We start from the raw sequence: 10,656 nt of genomic DNA on the forward strand, positions 1-10,656 counted from the left end.
CTCCAAAAGTTCCCTGTGAAGGCGCGGGTGCTCAAACTTTAAAAATGGGACGAAACCGTCGAAACGGAAAAACCAGGTCCACTTCGGAGCGGTTTTTCTCAAGACAGATTTATTTCCAAGTATTTGCCATGGCACTAGCATGTAGTAGAGGGATGAAAATTATATATTTCGCCCAGAATGGGTGCATGAGCCGTGCTCCAAAAGTTCCCTGTGAAGGCGCGGGTGCTCAAACTTTAAAAATGGGACGAAACCGTCGAAACGGAAAAACCAGGTCCACTTCGGAGCGGTTTTTCTCAAGACAGATTTATTTCCAAGTATTTGCCATGGCACTAGCATGTAGTAGAGGGATGAAAATTATATATTTCGCCCAGAATGGGTGCATGAGCCGTGCTCCAAAAGTTCCCTGTGAAGGCGCGGGTGCTCAAACTTTAAGCAGAAATAAACTCCGAAAACGCAGAATCCTAATTATAAGCTGAATTTGATATATGTTGGTGCAGCTTTTAGATGTCGTTATAACTTATAGGTAGGGTTCCGTATATTTGTGTATTCTTTTTTAAATTTAAGGGTGTCTTTGGGTGTTCATTTTTTCAAAGTTCTCTGTTTTCGGTGTCTATTTCTGGTGTCGTCCAGAAATCAGGGTTTATCAGGGCTTACGTCGTAAAAGCTATTGCACATCTATCGCGTTTTTGCAACACACAATGCTATTCGCGCCAGTTATCACTAAGTGGCCCATGTAGAAACAATAATTGCAGCAGAAGGAAGCAGCCTCGCGGGAAAGGGCGGTTTGTTTTCGGGGTCAACAGAAATAAAGCAATTTTTCCAGTTAACCTGGGGTTTCATTTAATTCAAAAATTTCAGTTCGGAGTTTTTCAGTTTTACCAATTTCAAGAAAAATCCCAAGAAAAAAGGAAGCCAGACATCAGCACAGCGAGTGGTCATACCAAAGAGAATATTTCGCTCCTGATGACTTCAGCGGAGGCAGTGTAGCGATACGATGGTTGTGGAGTTCATGGAAGCCTAATTTAGGCAACACAAAATATGGATCCTTTTTGTTGTAGTTTACTCGACACACTCGCCAATCTGCAAACAACTTTCCAAAAATATCGCATATGTATTGTCGGGTAGTTTTTCGAATACTTGTTCGGAATTCTTCCGCAGATCTGACTTTTTTGCTTCCATATCGCTAGATATGAAAACGCGGAATAATAGTGTTATCGACTTCTTCCAACCGGGAGGCGCTGATACGGCGTGCTCGTCCGCTCTTTTCGCCCTTCTTGCGTTTGTTTGCCTCAAAATGCGCTCACAGGCTGCTTTTACACTCTCCCCCACCACACGCACACACACACGCGCGCGCGCGTTCACACGCACACGCGCACGCACGGACGCACGCACACACTGACACACACAAACAACAAACAACCCGTCTCGTCGAATTAACCACCAACACTGGCGCGGGTTTTACTGCCGCGTCAGCACGCTCTCTGCGTGTTCTTTGTGCTGTCCATCAATTGATCTTCCCCCTTTCTGTAGTACTGTTTGAGAAGCTCTGATAACGTAGCTCTATTTTCTATTTTTCACAATTTTATTCATTGCACGCGGAACGCATTTCGGTTTGGCGGGAATTTGCACACGACGTAAAAGTTAAAGGCGAATACGCCACGTGTCGGTAAATAAGTGAACTAGAACAGCTTGTCACAAATTTCTGGCCATGCGCCGCAGAATGGACGCTATAGCCTGATTGGTATGATGAGATTCCGCTTGCAATTTTCATTCGCGACGTCGCTCGGGCAGCAAAAGCGTGAACCGTAGCTTCGCCCCCTGAATTTCGCAAGAAGAATCGGACAAACTGTAATTAATGTAAATTTGTTTGGAGTGCAGGGTGTGCTGAAGCTTCTGCACAAACTGTAGATAATGTAAATTTGTTTGCAGTGCAAGGTGTGTAAGAAACTAACCGAAGCTTCAACACAAACTGTAGTTAATGTAAATTTGTGTGGAGTGCAGGATGTGTTAGAAACAAACTGAAGCCTCTGCAAAGACTGTAGTTAATGTAAATTGGTTATGAGTGCAGGGAGTGTTTTAAACTAACCGAAGCTTCAACACAAACAGTAGTTAATGTAAATTTGTTATGAGTGCAAAGTGTGTTTTAAACTAACCGAAGCTTCAAGACAAACTGTATTTAATGTAAATTTGTTTGCAGTGCAACGTGTGTAAGAAACTAACCGAAGCTTCAACACAAACTGTAGTTAATGTAAATTTGTGTGGAGTGCAGGATGTGTTAGAAACAAACTGAAGCCTCTGCAAAGACTGTAGTTAATGTAAATTGGTTATGAGTGCAGGGAGTGTTTTAAACTAACCGAAGCTTCAACACAAACAGTAGTTAATGTAAATTTGTTTGAGTGCAAGGTGTGTAAGAAACTAACCGAAGCTCCAACACAAACTGTAGTTAATGTAAATTTGTGTGGAGTGCAGGATGTGTTAGAAACAAACTGAAGCCTCTGCAAAGACTGTAGTTAATGTAAATTTGTTATGAGTGCAGGGTGTGTTTTAAACTAACCGAAGCTTCAACACAAACTGTAGTTAATGTAAATGTGTTTGGAGCGCAGATTGTCTTAGAAACTAACTGAAGATTCATCACGACTTGTAGTTGATGTGGAAGGTGTTTTAAAAACTAACCCAAACTTCAACACAGACTGCAGTTACGTAAATTTGTATGGAGTACAGGGTGTGTTTGAAACTAACTGAAGCTTCAGCACAAACTGTAGTTAATGTAAAATTTGTTTGGAGTGCAGGGTCTGTTTGAAACTAACCGAAGCTTCAACACAAACTGTAGCTAATGTAGATTTGTTTGGAGTGCAGGGTGTGTTAGAAACTAACTGAAGCTTCTGCACAAACTGTAGTTTATGTAAATTTGTTTGGAGTGCAGGGTGTGTTAGAAACTAACTGAAGCTTCTGCACAAACTGTAATTGATGTAAATTTGTTTGGAGTGCAGGGTGTGTTAGAAACTAACTGAAGCTTCTGCACAAACTGTAGTTTATGTAAATTTGTTTTTAAGTGCAGGGTTTGTTTGAATCTAACCGAAGCTTCAACACAAACTGTAGTTAATGTAAATTTGTTTGGAGTGCAGACTGTGTTAGAAACCAACTGAAGATTCATCACGACGTGTAGCTGATGTGCAAGGTGTTTTAAAAACTAACCCAAACGTGAACACAGACTGCAGTTACGTAAATTTGTATGGAGTACAAGGTGTGTTTGAAACTAACTGAAGCTTCAACACAAACCGTAGTTATTGTAACTTTGTTTGGAGTGCAGGGTGTGTTAGAAACTAGCTGAAGCTTCAGCACAAACTGTAGTTAATGTAAATTTGTTTGGAGTGCAGGGTGTGTTTGAAACTAACCGAAGCTTCAACACAAACTGTAGTTATTGTAACTTTGTTTGGAGTGCAGGGTGTGTTAGAAACTAGCTGAAGCTTCAGCACAAACTGTAGTTAATGTAAATTTGTTTGGAGTGCAAGGTGTGTTAGAAACTAACCGAAGCTTCAACACAAACTGTAGTTATTGTAACTTTGTTTGGAGTGCAGGGTGTGTTAGAAACTAGCTGAAGCTTCAGCACAAACTGTAGTTAATGTAAATTTGTTTGGAGTGCAAGGTGTGTTAGAAACTAACCGAAGCTTCAACACAAACTGTAGTTATTGTAACTTTGTTTGGAGTGCAGGGTGTGTTAGAAACTAGCTGAAGCTTCAGCACAAACTGTAGTTAATGTAAATTTGTTTGGAGTGCAGGGTGTGTTTGAAACTAACCGAAGCTTCTGCACGAACAGTAGCTAATGTAAAGTTTTTTGGAGTGCAAGGTGTGTTTGAAACGAACCGAAGCTTTAACAGAAACTGTAGTTAATGTAGATTTGTTCGGAGTGCAGGGTGTTTTAGAAACTAACTGAAGCTTCAACACAAACTGAAGTTAATGTAAATTTGTTTGGAGTGCAGGTGTGTTAGAAACTAACCGAAGCTTCAACACAAACTGTAGTTATTGTAACTTTGTTTGGAATGCAGGGTGTGTTAGAAACTAGCTGAAGCTTCAGCACAAACTGTAGTTAATGTAAATTTGTTTAGAGTGCAGGTTGTGTTTGAAACTAACTGAACCTTCTGCACAAACCGTAGTTACTTTAAATTTGTTTGGAGTGCAGGGTGTGTTTGAAACTAACCGAAGCTTCTGTACGAACAGTAGCTAATGTAAAAATTTTTGGAGTGCAAGGTGTGTTTGAAAAGAACCGAAGCTTTAACGCAAACTGTAGTTAATGTAGATTTGTTCGGAGTGCAGGGTGTTTTAGAAACTAACTGAAGCTTCAACACAAACTGAAGTTAATGTAAATTTGTTTGGAGTGGTGGGTGTGTTAGAAACTAACCAAAGCTTCAACACGAACTGTAAATAATGTAAATTTGTTTGGAGTCCAGGGCGTGTTAGGAACTGTGGGAGTACAGTGCAAGCTATGAGCTCATGTCGCCAATCAAATACCGCCGACTGTGCAACGTCCTGGCTTTCATCGTCTTTCTTTGAGCACATCCTTCGAGGCTGGTAGACCGTGACAGTGCGCTTTTAGCCTGTGTGTTTGCAGTTGCGTGCTTTTAGCCTTTGACTGCGCTCTGAATCAAGTATATGAAGGCCACCTGCTATCTTGGGCCAAACCAGGTGGCCCTACAGTCGACCCGCGGGTGTAAAAAAGCAAAATATAAAGATAAAATGTGTGCGCGTCAGAGGATTAGAGTGAAGATGTCGCGACCTTTTTTATTTAGGGGCATTAGTTTGGGGCAGTCGTCCTTCCGTCACCGTTAAAGAACATGTCTTTGTTGCTTTATGTTTCTCGGAACGAGCTCGCCGCATTAAATGTTCATTTTAAGCTTTGTTACTTTCTGTTTCTCGGCAGAAGTCCGCCGATATAAATGTTCGTTTTACGTTTTACTATTCAATTTTATGCTTTCATTTGTGACAATATTAGAGAACTATGTATGTGTCTTTCGCTATGGCTATTGCTAAGCTAAGAGCTGCATTGAGATCTGTGGAAACATCGCGGGCCCGTTATATCGGAGACCCCTAATTTGAGGCAGTAATATAGTAATAGTTCCTTAGACTTTATTCGCTACACACATTTATTGGTGTCTTAAACTTCTCAACAGAAGATTCGATACTATTCGGGTGTAGGAGTTTCTTTCAAATAATCTTTAGCTAACAACAACCACCTCGTTATTTCAAGCTATATGTTCCCAGGAAAAGGTTTTTATTAAAGTAGCGGTGCATCTCTTAGAGACTGAGACAATAAAAATGTTTTTCTTGTTTATATTCAGGAGAACTTCAATATTCATTTGTTTCCAATCACATGGTTTTATCCAGATACAAAGTAATTGAACCATCCCGCCATCCCAAGAGCGTATCGTTCATCTAGAGGCATTAAATGTTGCGCACATTCCTGTAGGAGAAAAAAAAGCCATTTTAAACGTTATTGTTCAATAGTAACAGAAGAAAGCAAATGAGTCCAGAAGCAATAATATTTAAATTGTGTTTCTGCTTTGGGTGCTCTCACAACACATACATAAGATATGTTGATTATAAACATACTAAAGGTGAAACTGTATTTTTATATACAAATGTTTATAACTTTCGTTTCGCAAAAAACAATTCTTCAAGAAGAGATGTGTATGTGTCTTTCACTATGGCACATTCATAGAAAAGGCGTCTATTAGGGGTTGGTTTCCACGGCACACAGGAGACGGAGGCGACACCGGGCAGACGTAGAGATCGTCAAAAATAAAACTATTTCTGCAAAGTTTGGAAGCCAATTTTTCAATAGCTGATGTTTTAAAACAAAACGGTTATCAACACTCTACTCGTTTAGTCAAACAGGATGTTAAATGCCCTCATTTATCCGGCGAGAGATAAACGATTTTATAACAGGTATTAAGGCAGCTTTTGACGGGAGAGTGGGGAGAGCACGTCCTTCAAGATTTCGGAATGTTTTAGCGACCGCGGGAAAATGCAAAATGAGCATTTCCTACCGCATTTTTCGTGTAATAATCCGCTAACTGTGCATGTTTTAACGTTGATATTCGACATGGCAAAAACTATCTACAAATGTCGACTCTACAAAGATTTGTGTTTTCAAGATCGTTTATCATGATGAAACGTGACAGATTTCGTGAATGGTGGAATAACGTTAACAGTGATTTTTGTATGATACAAGCTATCTTTGGATTATAATAAAGCAGGCATTTCTCAAGGTGTGCTGTTCATACAAAAAAAAACAACTACATGCTAATTCTGCACCAGGTGGGGATTGTGCGCCAGGTGAGGACTATATAGAAAATAGCGTTTTTGCTTCTTTTATCAATATTTTCTCCAGCGGTTTGTACTCCGGGTGCGAACAATAGTTCAAGAAATACGGCACGTTGAACCCCGCGCGTGTATTTCTTGTGTTGTGTCCTTCTCTCGCGTATACTTGCGTTGTAATCCTTTAAAAGCATATGAATTTTAGGTTCGTAAAACATTCTCATAGTTGGTCCTGTACCCATCCCATGTAACAACTTTATTAGCTGCTTTAATTTCAGTACTGAGCGTATAGGCTCTAAAGTTTTAACATAAGAAGCAGTTCGTGGTTACTGCTTAATATTATTTTGCGCCTTATTTACCCCGATAACTCCGTAGATGACGCTGACGTTATAGTTGTAACTTTCCAGAAGACCCTGTGAAGCAAAAGTGCATCGAAGGAGTTATTTATTTATTTATTACGGTACGCTCAGGGCCCAGAGGGCACTAAAAATGGGAGAGGGTTACCAAACCCATAAATAGGCCAACAGCTAAACCCAGTCGCGGGACACTTACGCAAAAATAATTATGAACAGCAGTTTTAAATAAATTTCACGGGGGTATTGATACTGATGATGCCAGCAGGTTGTTTTAATATTAATGCGATTAATGCAAGGGTGCAGGCAAGCTAGACAGAATAAACGATAATAATCCCCGGAGAAGGAGAACAAGGGGGACAAAGGACAAACACATATCTCCAAACACAGCTAGGTGACTTGTGCGCACTGAAAGAATCCGCTTGGTCCTGGTATTGAACCAGCGACCTCTCTATTTCCAGTGGAGCGCTCTCTTTCACTCTGCCAACGTTTTATAGGTATGAAAAAATTCGTTAAAGCGGGGCTGAGGTGCGACAGTAAGGAATGCCAACTTTGAACTGATGACAAATGCGTGAAGAAATGATATTACGTGCTTTCTGAATCGCGGTCAACGACTCCTGAGCGCTGGAACCAACTCTAGGTGTCCCCGTGATTATGTTGTAGCCGAACTTTTCGTAAGCGTTCGACTGCGGCTCGTGTCTAATAAGGTAAGCAAGCACCTATTGTACACTAGGATCTGCCGAACGCTGACCCATCACTCTCGTCCAATCAGTGACCCACGTTCGATTGAGGAAGGTGACGTAAAATGGTCCAGTACACAGGCCTTGTGCAGTCTAAAAATCAAGCTTTTGTTGAAAGGATGAACAAAGCGCCTCCCTACCGTTCGATTTCCTGTCCAATATCAAACCACTATCGCGCAACGTTGTATTTAATATATTTCGCTTATCAAGCAATATTACCCCTGCTAACAAAGCCAGTTAAAAAGATTCACGAGAGACTGAAAGCTATTGGAGGAGCACATAATGCCACCTGACCGTTAACTTCGAAATACCCGTCGGATAATAAACTGTGTGTGCCAAATTAAATTATTTAGATAAAAAATCGCGGACGGTAGAGAAATTCCTAAGTAACGGCTCAGTATCATTTAGTAGACTAAGAACTCATATATGACAGTTCATTTGAAATATTCGCATATTAGTTTGAGAACATGTATTTGCGCTTGAGGCAACGTATATAGGGCGAAAACGAATATCAAATAGTTATTTAGTCAATACTTACAGGGGACGCTGTGTATGCAAGTGAAGACAGTTTCTCTCCGCAATCTATAAGAAACTTTCTAAAATACGCTACGTTCTGAAAGAAAATTGGACACGTTGAACGAGAATTCATTGCAGTCATCAACGCAAGACTACTCTCATAGTAAAATATGTCGTCCGTTGACATCCGTAGACAAGTTGCATTAAAACTTAAATTTGTGCTAGTTGGTTCATACCACCGTTACCATAGAAAACTCTGTTGGGAAACTCACCCTTGAAACCCGGACCGCTCGCGTCCACCCAGACCAAACTAGATACATTTACGCCGCCACCCTTTAGCGGTGGAGAAAAACATTAAAACTACTGTGTATATAGCTACTGCAAGCTGGCGCTGCGAGACGGCGCCACCTTCCGCCACCGGCCCTTACGCGACTCGACTGGACCGGTACGTGCAGCCGTGCAGTTCCCGGTGTGGCCGCTGCAGGAGAAAGGGGGGCGTTGCGAGCGCGTCTAGTTCGGTTCTGGGGGACGGATCGGAGCCACTTTTTCAAAGCAGGCTTCTATAGCAGTTTTCCAACAGAATTGTTCTAGTCGCGTTGGTCAATACTGAATAAAAGGTTTAAGAAGCGCGAACAAAACCAGGACAAAGAAGACACAAAACGCCTACCCTGTTGTCTTCGTGTATTTTTCGTCCTTGTTTTGTTCGCGTTTTTAAACATTTAATTTGTATATTAGTTATATCTATATTTCGTGCCTACCGAGAAAAACAAAATCAATAAGCCATAACGCAATACGAAAGACTCATCTGAAAAAAAAAAAGTTAGAAGTAACTCGGATTATCGGTGGACTTCAAAATTTTAGGCGGTGCAAGACAATGTCCCTTAAACAGATACACACAAAATATTGTCTGTTGCGCGTGACATCTATTTAAAAGAAAACATCACAATGCCATTTATGTTCCATCTGACAGGCAAAGGTAGGCAACCATGGTGAAACATAATATCAACTTGTGCGTTTTTCATTGAGAAAACAGATTATAATATGTCATGGTTCTTTTATCTGGTATTATAAAATACAGGTCGTACGTGCAACATATCGGGTTCTTTGTTGTTGTTGTTTTTTTTTTCAATAGGAGTCACTTGTTAAGAGATATATATTTTTCTCTTTTTTTCAAAATCGTTCACCTTTTTTGATTAGTGACATATCTTTCTGACGAACCAACCTGCGGTTAGACATAAAGATGAAATCATGTGTTCGGTTGGGTTAGGTTTTGACTGCGACTTTTAAATGTGTTTTCGCGCATAACTCGTCATTTCAAAGAGTCGTCATGTCTCGTCAGGCTTTAAACCCCCTTCAAATGTGAAAACAGCGCAAAAAATTGAACAAAGGACAAGTGAAAGGAGTGCACGGACAATTCAATTCACAATTGACAATTCACTTGTCCTTTGTTCAATTTTTTGCGCTGTTTTCACGTTTGACGATGTTAAACCAACTAGCCCAACTTACCGCCTTGTCTAAACCCCCATTCTGTTTTTCTTTTTTTTAAACTAGGGTTCGGCTCTGTAGTCTGCAACTGTCTGGGAGTAACCATCTCCGACAGCTTAGAATGCTTGCAGAGAAAGTTCGCATGCATTCTGTACGACCGTTATTACGGCCGCCGGTTCTTCATTAGCTACCACTTAACGTTGTGTTGTGTGTCGGCCAGAAGCGAGGAACAAGCAGGTTTCCTAAGGCGAAAGGACAGGTTTATTCCACCATGCTCATGGATGGGGGGGTAACTGAGCAAAAGAAGGCGGTAGCCAGCGGAGCACCGCTTTTTATCATTTAGTGGCGCATGCGCCGTACTACGATATTCTGTTATCGGCGGCGCGCGCCCAGACATGACATTTCCTCCCTCTTTATTTTGACACGCTCAAAAAGGTTAAGATCCGGCTTGAAATCTTTCGGGAGGTTTCCGGGTTCTTGCCGGATACCGTCGGGCAGCAGGCGCTTGTGCTGCTTCGGCTGGGACAGTTCCGCCAGTAGGTGACGAGGACGGTGGTTGGGGTGCGTTGTCGCTCGGTTGAACCAACAGGAACTCTGTGCCTTCCTGGTCAGCGTCCTCGTCGGCAAGGCTTGGAGTTCTTAGCAGCTGGTCCTTGTGCCGACGCCAGGTGAAGCTGCCTCTGGAGGTGGTGGCGCGTACTTAGTAGGAAACAGGGCCATGCTGCGCAAGAATCACTCCAGGCACCCACTTGGGTTTGCCACAGTAGTTACGGATGAGCACATGATCACCAACGGCAAAGTCACAATCGTGCCCACGCCGGCTTGCAGTCTGCATGAACTGTTTGCGGGCTACCCTTTCCCCCACAGAAGGCTTTACAACGTCTAGGCGACTGCGCAAACGTCGTCCCAAAAACAAATTGGCGGGTGACTCGTTCGTTGTGGCGTGAGCCGTGTTGCGGTAGCTCTGCAGAAACACCTGCAACTTCATATGCAAAGGCGCACTCTCTTTGTTTTTTACGGAGGGCGTTCTTGAGGGTCTGTACAAAGCGTTCGGCTAAACCATTTGAACTTGGATGGTAGGGAGCTGTCAGGACGTGACGGGAGCCAATTTCCTGTGTGAACTGTTTAAACTCCCGTGACGTGAACTGAGGACCATTGTCTGACACGATAGTTTCAGGGTTGCCAAAACGAGAAAAAAGTTCTCTCAAAGTGTTAACCGTGCTCTCTGTCGTGGTTGAGCGCATCAT

At 41.9% G+C, this 10,656-nt stretch overlaps 1 pseudogene; it reads right to left on the reverse strand.

The window, feature by feature from the left end:
• Positions 1-9,759: 9,759 nt before the first annotated feature.
• Positions 9,760-10,388, reverse strand: LOC115316132 (annotated as a pseudogene).
• Positions 10,389-10,656: the final 268 nt, after the last annotated feature.

The sequence above is a fragment of the Ixodes scapularis genome, unplaced genomic scaffold (assembly GCF_016920785.2).
Source record: "Ixodes scapularis isolate PalLabHiFi unplaced genomic scaffold, ASM1692078v2 PGA_scaffold11__112_contigs__length_91849675, whole genome shotgun sequence".
Classification (NCBI taxonomy): domain Eukaryota; kingdom Metazoa; phylum Arthropoda; class Arachnida; order Ixodida; family Ixodidae; genus Ixodes; species Ixodes scapularis.